Source organism: Propithecus coquereli, unplaced genomic scaffold (genome assembly GCF_000956105.1).
Source record: "Propithecus coquereli isolate 6110/MARCELLA unplaced genomic scaffold, Pcoq_1.0 Scaffold122, whole genome shotgun sequence".
Lineage (NCBI taxonomy): Eukaryota > Metazoa > Chordata > Mammalia > Primates > Indriidae > Propithecus > Propithecus coquereli.
In genome coordinates this window covers 3524853-3534772 of record NW_012136303.1, presented here as the reverse complement: position 1 = coordinate 3534772, position 9920 = coordinate 3524853, and positions in this window count along the sequence as shown.

The window sequence follows — 9920 nt, the reverse complement described above, 5'->3', positions numbered from 1 at the left end:
TTTTTCTATTGTGTGTTTTTTTCTTTTTCTTAAATCGTGAGTTCAGGGTTATTTCCAGTTTCATGGAGAACCAGGGCTGAAAAAGTACAGACTTCCTTATTTCACCTGCAGACCTCTCTCTTCCATTGTAAAGAGTTTGAGCAAACTTGTCTCTCCTCTTCTGGGAGGTTGATGTTCTCACTGGCCCCCTTTTACAGATGGTGGAACTGAGGCTCTGGGAGATCCAGTCATTCTGCATCCTGGTGGTGAGCATTTTTCAGAACACTTTATCTTTTCAGAACCCGTCTGCCACCAGTGCCACATAGGGATTTATTCCAGCAGGGAAAAAGCCCAGTGCAGATGTTCACCTGGCTGGATTTGCAGCCTGGCAAATACAGAGGGAGCCACACATAGGGCTGCTGTCGTTACTTTCTTGACTCTTTCCTATCTGAAGTGGGTATAAATACACACTTACCTAGCTCAGTTGTTAGGGTTAAGTGGAATTCAGGGGCCTTTTAGCTTAGCAAACTATAGTTTGCTCATTCACAAAATTAGTTAGGTGGGGCCCCTAAATCTTGTAAAAAGCTGGTGCTAGGCAGCTGAGGCCATAGACCAGAGGGGCCAGGGCTTTGGGGTAAAGTCTGGGTTTACGTTCCTGCTCTCCACATAGGCCCATGTCCTTAGCCTCATAAATGATGCATTTTTGGATGCATCATTATTGGATATAAATGATGCATTATTGGCCAATTCCAGGGGATATTGAAGGTTAAGTAGATTAAAGGCACACATTGAGGATTCCATAAATGTTGAATGTTTGATGGTAAATACTAAAATTAGCAAGTGGTTATTATTTACTTCTTCCTGAGAGAAACACAACTCCCGTTAGTATTCCTGAGAATTTTTTCAGGGAATAAGGATGAGGAGGACCTGTTTTGTGTGGGGAACTGGAATATTTCAAAAATAGACATTCAACTGTTTTTATGTGAATAAAAATCAAACTTAACAGTCTTCAGAGGCCAGGAATGAACGAGATGTTGCCTGTAATTTCACCATCCCAAGGTAATCATTGTTTTGCTATTTTAGGGCTTCTCAATTTCTTCTAGAAACGGAGAAAAATATAAATAGGACCAGGAGGGCACTTTCTAAGTGAAGGGGCATGACTTAAGGCATGTACAGTGTGGCTGCAAAAGTTGCTTCAACTGGTAGAGTTCTCCTTAGAGGGCACTGCAGTCGCCACTGGCACTGGCTTCCATGTGGACAGGACAGTTTTGGGGAAGCAGTGGGAAGAGAAACTTTGGAATTAACAACGTTGGCTTCTGTTTCTTGTTCTTCACCAGTTTGCCACGGTCAAGTTGCCTAAGTCGCTTCATTCACAGATTTTTTCATTCATTCAAAAAAACAGTATGGGCATGACCTCTGCTCTAGTTTAAATGCCTGTGTCTGTGTCTGTCTCCTCTCTCTCTCTCCCCCTCCTTTGTAATTTTGCCACTCGGGGATCAAATTTAAGTTTTCTATAAAACAGTCTCTTACAACCTTTAAAAATTGAGAATAAGCGATAGCCATTGAAAAATCGTGAGCAGGAAACTAGAAATGCATTTCCCAGAAAATGAGAGTTGATAGGTGGGAGAGAGATAAATATAAGTCAGTAGGAAAAAGGTTCTTAACCAATAAATTTCCTTCTGGGGAGAGGTGAGAGGTTGATGCTGACCAGGTGTGTGTCGGGGAGAGCAGAGGGTAGGCAGTGAGACATGGCTGGGAGCTCCTATCCTAAGTTTGAGGGAATAACCTTGGATCATCACCTCTCCTGGATTTTCTGCTCTCATTCTGTGAGTCTTATTATAGCTGTCGAGTCTCCTGGCCTGCTGGAGTTCTCTTTGACATTTTGTCCTTATATTCTACTCTCTGGGCAATAATCCTAAGCCTCCAACCCCTCTATTTGAAATTTTGTCTTTTAGATTTTGAAGAGTTCTTACTCTACTAATTCCATTTTTCATGGTGTCCTTTCCTTGTTTTATGGATACAACATCTTTTATCTGCCTGAGAATATTAATTCTAGTGTTTAGCGCTCCCTCCAATATTTTTTATTTTATAGTTTTCATTTTTAATATGTAATTATTAGACTGTTACCTCCATATTTGAGAGGGACCAAAACTTGTCTGTGGGACTTGACAACTGAACTTTTCTCTGGGACAGTGACTTGAACTTGTCTTTGGGGCTCCCAAAGTCTGAAGGAAGTTATCGCTAATGAGTCTTATGCCCCAGAGCAGAGGAATCTTTCAGTGCCTTCTCTGGGAGGTACAGGCCTGCCTGTAGGGCAAGGGTATGGGGGAGGTTTGGGTCCCATCCATCCCATGTGGCCAATCTGTAGTCTCTTGTGTTCTTGTCTAGAGCCTCAGCCTCCTAGTGGAGAAAGAAGAGTGGTTGTCTCCAGAACAGGTTGAGGATGGGGGCCTGGGAGAGGAGGCTCTAACAATTCCTTTTCCATCCCTCTGCAGCCCCATCTTCTGAGACTGTTCTGGAGTCCAGCAGCAGTTGCTTGGGCCGGAGCTGGGGCTGGGACCCCAGCTCCTGGAGAAGGGATGATGCCACCTTGGTGGGTATTCCCAGCAGCCAGCACAGTGTTGGGTTCCCTAGCGTCCCGGCTCCATGCTATGTGCAGTAACTTGTCTTAAGCAGCAACAGTGGGCATCGCTCCCGCGTGAGCATCCTGTCCTGCAGTACTGGAACCCAGAGGAGACACTGAGGGTGAGTGGGAGGAGTGGGGAGTCTCATCAGGGACTGAAGAGAAATGAGAAGTGGAGTGTGAACTAGGCTGGACACCTGAACAGGCAGATGCTATTGGCAGGGATTTTTCTGGGTTACATAGGAGGTAGCGTGCAACAGGATTTAGAAAATTCTATGCAAATGTGCATAGAGGTGTGGGCACAACCTTGTCCTCTTGAGCTCTAGGCAAAAGGGTTTCAAATGTAAGAGCAGTGCTGGTTTTGGGGGTGAACGTGGCTTGTTAGCTTGATCTTTCTTGGCTTTCCCTGACCACCCTCTCCTTACCTTGCTGACGGCTCCTTGAGGACAGGGGACTGGTCTTTGCCTGCCTTTGACTCCTAAGTGCCCCCAGTGCTTCCTGAATTGTAGCAAGAACCATATCTGAATGGATAGGAGTGGCTCTGGAGGTGGGCCGGGGGAGGCACAGAAGAGGCCCCTCTTGTGTGGCAAAGATGGCTGTGGTGAAGGCTGTGTGCCTGTTATATGCCAGGGGTGCTCTTTCCCCTTAGTCCTCAGGCTGACACTGGGAGGTAGTTGCCAGGTAGGGAAGTCTTAGCCTAACAAAAAGTGATACTTGAGGAACAGACTTTAGCATTAGACTCAGGCTTCCCCATGTCCTTCTCACAAATCTCATCAATGTCCTTATGGTGTCCTAGGAAGTTTTATGTTGAGCTGTAAGCACAGTGCTGAGTTAGAGGAACTGCTCAAGTAGCAAGGAGTCGAATCTGCATTGAATACTGTTGGAAATTGCTTTCTAAAACCTCTGCCTCCACCTGGGTGGACCCACAGAACTGGCAGGATGCCCAAGGTGTGTTGGGTTAAGATGCTCTAGTTGGTGCCTCTGATGGTACTTGTGCCTCTTCAGGCCTGCTTCACCACTGTGTTGAGGTCTGAAGATCTGAACTAAACCTCCATATCTGAGAAGGAGCTGAACTTTTCTGTGGGACAGTGACTAGGTAACGTGGCCGATTTTTAAAAAAGTGCTTTATGTGAGATCATGGGCTTCTTTTTTTACCCAGTTGTATGTAGGTAGTTCCTTTATCTGTAGATTTTTATTTTGACTTTTCCCCCCTCTTTTTCCCTTTTTGTGAATATAACATGCCTAGTTTTTCTTTGTATTGTGAAAATTTTGTCTTTTTTTTCCCCCTATACATAATGCACAAGGACTTATGGTAGAAATAATCTGAAATGATCTAAAAGTCTATCCATGTTGAAACAACTGGAAATGCTGCCTAAATTTATCTGTGCAGAGGTAAGCTACCTGGAAAAGAAATCTAGGGACAAGAGAGAACTGGAAATGAGAGAGCACAAACTAAGGGATACTTAAGACCTTTAAGGAAAAATTTAACGTTTCCTTAAGGCTGGCAGGCTTGCTCTAGAAGGTGTGAGCACTTATAAAGCTATAGTGATTGAAAGCAGTGGCAAGGGATAAATACCAAATGGGAAAGTGAGCCCCCAAACGTCCTACGTGCATACATATGAGGACTTCACATAAGAGGTAGAGTTGGGACATACTAGTCACAGGTGTCTGGCTTTTCCTGTGGGGAAAATATTAGATCTCTACCTCATACCATGTACAAATAATTGGGTTGATTAAATCTGAATGGCCCAATTCAAAGAAATGTTTCTTGCACAGAGGAGTTAAGTCTGTTTTCTGATTGTAAATGTAACACGGGTATAACATGAATTTATATAGTTAGAGAAAAAACTCTGGAAGAAAATGGCTTAATGCATATGCTAACATTAACAAATGGAATCGCATTATGTAGGTTTCATATCTTTTTTCCCCCACTTCTCATGGCTTCATCTAACAATGGCTACCTCACGCTTTGCCCCTAATATGGCTGAATGTAATTGAGTTAACAAGTCTGATTGGCCATTTGTTTGTAGTTTTTCCTTTGACAAACAGGACTCCAGTGACTACCCTTGCACAGGGGTCTTGGGTGAGAGCTTTGGGCTGTGTGAATTCTGAGCAGTACAATCTTACCTATCAGGATACAGGCACTTGGCAGTTTAAGTGAAACTGTCAAGATGGCCATCCCCAAGGCTAAACCAATATCCCCACTGTAGGTATTTAGACTTGAGATTTAAGGCATTCTTAGCTGTAGCTAAGGGTACAGCCTACTGTGGGGGAGGAGCAGAGGCCCAGGGGGTGGTTTCCAGAATAGTGGCCTCCTTTCTTTCCTTAGCCCCCTTGGGAGAGGACAGAGGGCCCTGGGCTCTGGTTTTGCAAGGGGTGGGTGGCTACAGGAAGTGGGCAGCTCCCAGAATCCTGTTCCTTGTGCTGCCCCACCCCTCATTCTCTGAGTGGCCTTGACCCCCCTGGGGTTGCCACACCCTTCCAAGGGTTTCCCAAAGTGGGCGAAAGGGAAGGGGCTGGTTGCTTGCATTTTGTTTATATGTAAAAAGTTTTAGACTCTGTAAAGTTGCCATATCTTTTCAGATCTTTCTGTATGCTTCTAGGTTTTTATTTTTTTTCCCTATGTATTATCAAAAAGGTAATGGTAATTTTATTCCAGTCCACTGACAAACATTTGGGTGTTTTTTGGCATTTTGCTTTTAATAACAGCACCTCAAGGAACATGCTCATAGCCAACTTTATGTACTTGTCCCGCTTTCTCCCTACTTGGACAATTCTTTTGATAATTCTGATTAATATGCCAAGGCCCACTTTTACTGTATGATGACAGCGGTGCTGTAGTCATGACCTAGAGGTGCCACACAATTCCCCAAACACCTGAGTTATGGGGGGTGAAGGGATGCTTCTTCATTTGCCTTTGTGAGGCAGAGCTGGGGAGGGGCAAGGCAACACATGGGACTGAGATCTCCAGGGCCTGTGATCGTGTCTTCTGCTTTGGCATTCTCTGTACAACTACCCAGTGAGTTGTCTTATTTCACAGATGATAAAACTGGGGTTTGAGAAAAACATTGAGGGCTTTTTCTTTTCTGCTTTCCTGTAAGTGTGATCTTTTCTGGAATTTAGTGGAAGTTCCTTATCAGACAAAAGTGCTGAACTGAGACTTTGTCTGCTGCCACCGGCCAGGTGGACAGCCTGTGTCTGGCCCGGTTTCCTTTGGCTGTGCTGTCTCTGCCACCCAGATGCTTTCCCCCCTCCTCACTTCCCTAGGTGAAGTGTCCTTCCCTGGGCCTAACTGTTATAAGGATACTTAACCACATTGTTTTATGATGCCTTTTAAGATCTGTCTCCTGGATTAGGCTTAAATCTCTGTAGCTTCATAGCTGTGAACCTGGGCAAAGGATGGGCTTCCCTGGAGCAGTTCCCTTATCCCTAAGATGAGGGATAGTAAGAGGGGCTTGGTGTTTTTCATTGGGAGGTGCACAGTAATTGCCCCCTCTCAGCTATTCTCACGGAATCTTGGGCAGTGGGAACAGTGTAGAAAGACTTGTGCAGAGCAGTTTGAGGGGAGGACTCAGGAGTTCAGGTTTCCCTTCCATAGGCTGTGGAGATGGAATTTGTAAATTTGTGTAAATTTTTTTACGTCACCTTGGGGGGTTGGCATAGATGCCAAAGTGGCCCCCTTTCCCTCAGCTTCCAGCTTCATACCCACTGACCACCCCCCTCCTGCATTGTGAGGTCTAATTAATGTAATTAACGTTTACAAGGTACTGTGAAATAGCTCTGCTGCTAGTGCCAGCCTGGAGGAAATGAATGACATCAGTGCTCAGCATTATTGCTGGGTTGGGGGGAGTCCCTGAGCCTCTTCCGAGTCTAATTGGGGGTGCCACCCACCCCTCTGTCTGCCACATTGCATTTGAGCACGTCTGACCTGGTTCAGTGGGGGCACAGGCACCCTGCACTAATGAGGAAGGCCCCTGGGGGAGAACCTTGCGGGTGGGCCGCCTCAGTACTGCTGCTCACCCCTGAATCACATGCTGGACCCCAGCCTCTGGGAAAGGGTCATAGTTCACCTCTCATCACAAGGTTAGGCAGCCACCTCCTGTGAAGGTAAACACTCAGCCAGTATATCATGTCTCTCAGCCTTGCAGCTCCCCTCATCCCTGGGATGGGTGATGCCTTGTTCCTAACTTGTATAATTCCTGTTTAATGTTCTCAAGGCACAGCAGTTATAGGCACGTGCCCTGGATTGCCTGGGCCTGAGACTTGGCACTGCCACTTTGCTGGGTGACTTAATTAATTCGATTGAGGCTATTGAAGGCAGGTGGATAATAGGACCTGCCTCAGGATGGGGTGGGCGTTAAAAGATGTTGGATTGTGTTCAGCATGTTAGTAGGGACCTGGGAACTGTTAGCCACTGTTGATGTAAGGATGGTGGAGTGGGATGGCACAGTACTAATGCCAGCGCATCAGCTACTCAGGAAAGATCCCTTAGTAAGGTGCCACCTCGCTCAGGGAGGTACCCTAGCAGTTATCCTTCAATGCTGGAATGATAACACTAGACAAAGCAGTTGGCTTGTGATGGGGGCCACATTATCTGGAAATGCCCGTCTTGAATCATTAGAAGCCAAAGTGAGGTATGTGGAAAGAGGTGGGAGGGATGCGTATCTACCAGTACACACCAGTACAAGGTGCTCATTTCTCCCTGTTTCTAAGAGCGTATAGTTTAATTTGTCATGTTCTTACCTAATTTCCCTGGACATTGATCAACTATGTAGTTTGTTAACCTCTGTGCCTCAGTTTCCCCATCTGAAAAGTAGGGATAATAGTACTTACCATATTTAAAGATTCATTGTGTTGGCCAGGCGCGGTGGCTCACGCCTGTAATCCTAGCTCTCTGGGAGGCCGAGGCCAGCGGATTGTTTGAGCTCAGGAGTTCGAAACCAGCCTGAGCAAGAGCGAGACCCCGTCTCTACTAAAAATTAGAAAGAAATTAATTAGACAACTAAAAATATATAGAAAAAATTAGCCGGGCATGGTGGTGCATGCCTGTAGTTCCAGCTACTCGGGAGGCTGAGGCAGAAGGATCGCTTGAGCCCAGGAGTTCGAGGTTGCTGTGAGCTAGGCTGACGCCACGGCACTCTAGCCCGGGTAACACAGTGAAAAAAAAAAAAAAAAAATAAAGATTCATTGTGTTAATGTAGGTAAAGTTAACACTGGGAAAGCACAAAACAGTGCCTGGGACATAGAACTAAAAAAAAATTGTCACCTTATTATCAGGTGAGGATTTATATACGCACATAGACACACATGGGAGGAAGGGCCAGATTACCTTTGAAGGAGAGGCCCTAGTAGAGAAGTCGTCTTCCTGGTTTTTGAGCTGTGTGTGGGTTTTGAAGTCAGAAATAGGAGGCGTGAGATAGGGAGACGGGGAGGTCTTACAAGCTGTCAGCAGCACATGCCTATAGACTCCGTTTGTTTGGCTGGTGTGTAGAAGGGGAACGGGGAGAGGACCTGCGCTAGGCATGTTTTAATTACAGGTAAAGGTTCTGGAGCTAGTGGGCCAGCTACACAGTCTGGGCAGTAAGGGTAGTTAATTTTATTAATGAACCCAGGGTGATGATGAAGATGGAGGAGAATTGTTAGTGGAATTACATTTAGTTATGAAAGGGGAAAGAGGTGTATTTATCTGCTCAGCTCACTCCGGGGCACCCAGGTAGCTGGTGGCATTTATAGTGAATTTCCTTCCCTGAATCTTTGTCCAGTTCTCATAGGTCTGGCTCTAGGGGCCTGAGGGTTTTGGTGAGGTCCAGGTCAGACAGGCTGGCAGCAAGTTGGCACAGCTGAGGCCCTGCAGATAGGCCTCAGGTAGTTAATCATTGTCAGCTCTGGGCTGCAGGGTCCACCTGGGCCTGTCTAGGAGAGGAGACTGCTGTCTGGGTTCTTGTCCCAGTTAGGGGCCATCTGAGGGGCTGTCTGTCTGATGCTGCCTAAGAAACCCACCACCCACCTGAACCCCGGGCTCAGGTGAAAGGAAAGACAGTCATGGCCTAAAGTTTAGGCCTCTGCTCTGCTTCCAGTTCCTGGCTACAAGCCCTGTGTCCCCTCTCTCCTCCCCGCAGAGCTCCCTGAGGGTGGTGGACCCTTCTGAGCCTCATACCCTGTGGCCCAGCCTCTCATGCCATGCCAGGCCACCCAGGTTACTTAGTTCACTGGTTTGGCCTGAGGTGAAACACTTGAAATTAATGATTATTCTGAGCCACACTCCAGCAGGTTTCCTGGGATTCTGGCCGCTTGGCCTCACAGGAACTGGCCATAGGTCAATCAGCCTGCTCTTCCGGGTCAAGACCTGGGAAAGAAGGGGCCAGAAGCAGCTGATGGGGCTGGCTCAGGCATGGCCGCAGTCCTGGGGAGTTGTTGGTGAGGGGGGATCCCTTAACTTGTGCTGAGAGACCACTAAGAGCCCGGAACTGGGAACCACACAGTCTGGACCATGTCGGATAGAGAAATACCTCATGCTGTGTATCAATGTGTGTGTTTATGATCGGGACAGCGCCTACTTAACGTGAATGTTAATTGCTTAGGAATCTTGTGAAAAGGTCTTGTTAAACGGGGACAGGATGGTACCTGAGATTACGCAGTTCCAACCAGCGCCCAGGTGATGCCAGTGCGGTTGGTCCAAGGGTGCTGATTCCTGAGCCACACAGGGTCTAGTTGCCCTGTGCCCACTGCTGGGCAATGGGCAGGTCCAGAGGCTGGAATTGGGACCCCATGGGACAAATTGCAAATCCGCCCGAGGGCGCCATAGGCGTCTCCAGTCCGAGCGCCACAGCGCCCCCTGGTGGGCTTGGCGCCCCTACAGCTCACAGCCCAGCGGCCCAAGCTGGGGTTTCTAGAAGGTACCCCGGGAGGCTAGCGAGTGTTCTCTCGCGAAGGCTGGTAAGTCTCCATATGGGGCACAACAGGGGCAGTGGCTCACACCTGTAATCCCAGCAGCTACTTTGGGAGGCTGAGGCGGGACGACTGCTTGAGGCCAGAAGTTCAAGACCAGCTTGGGCAACATAGTGAGACCTCATCTCCAGAAAAAATAATTAGCCAGGTGTAGGGTGCACTCCTGTAGTCCCAGCAACTTGGGAGGCTGAGGCGGAAGGGTCACTTGAGCCTGGAAATTCCAGACTGGGTAACGTAGTGAGACAACTTCTCTTTAAAAAACAATTCATCTGGGCCGGGCGTGGTGGCTCACGCCTGTAATCCTAGCTCTCTGGGAGGCCGAGGCGGGCGGATTGTTTGAGCTCAGGAATTCGAGACCAGCCTGAGCAAG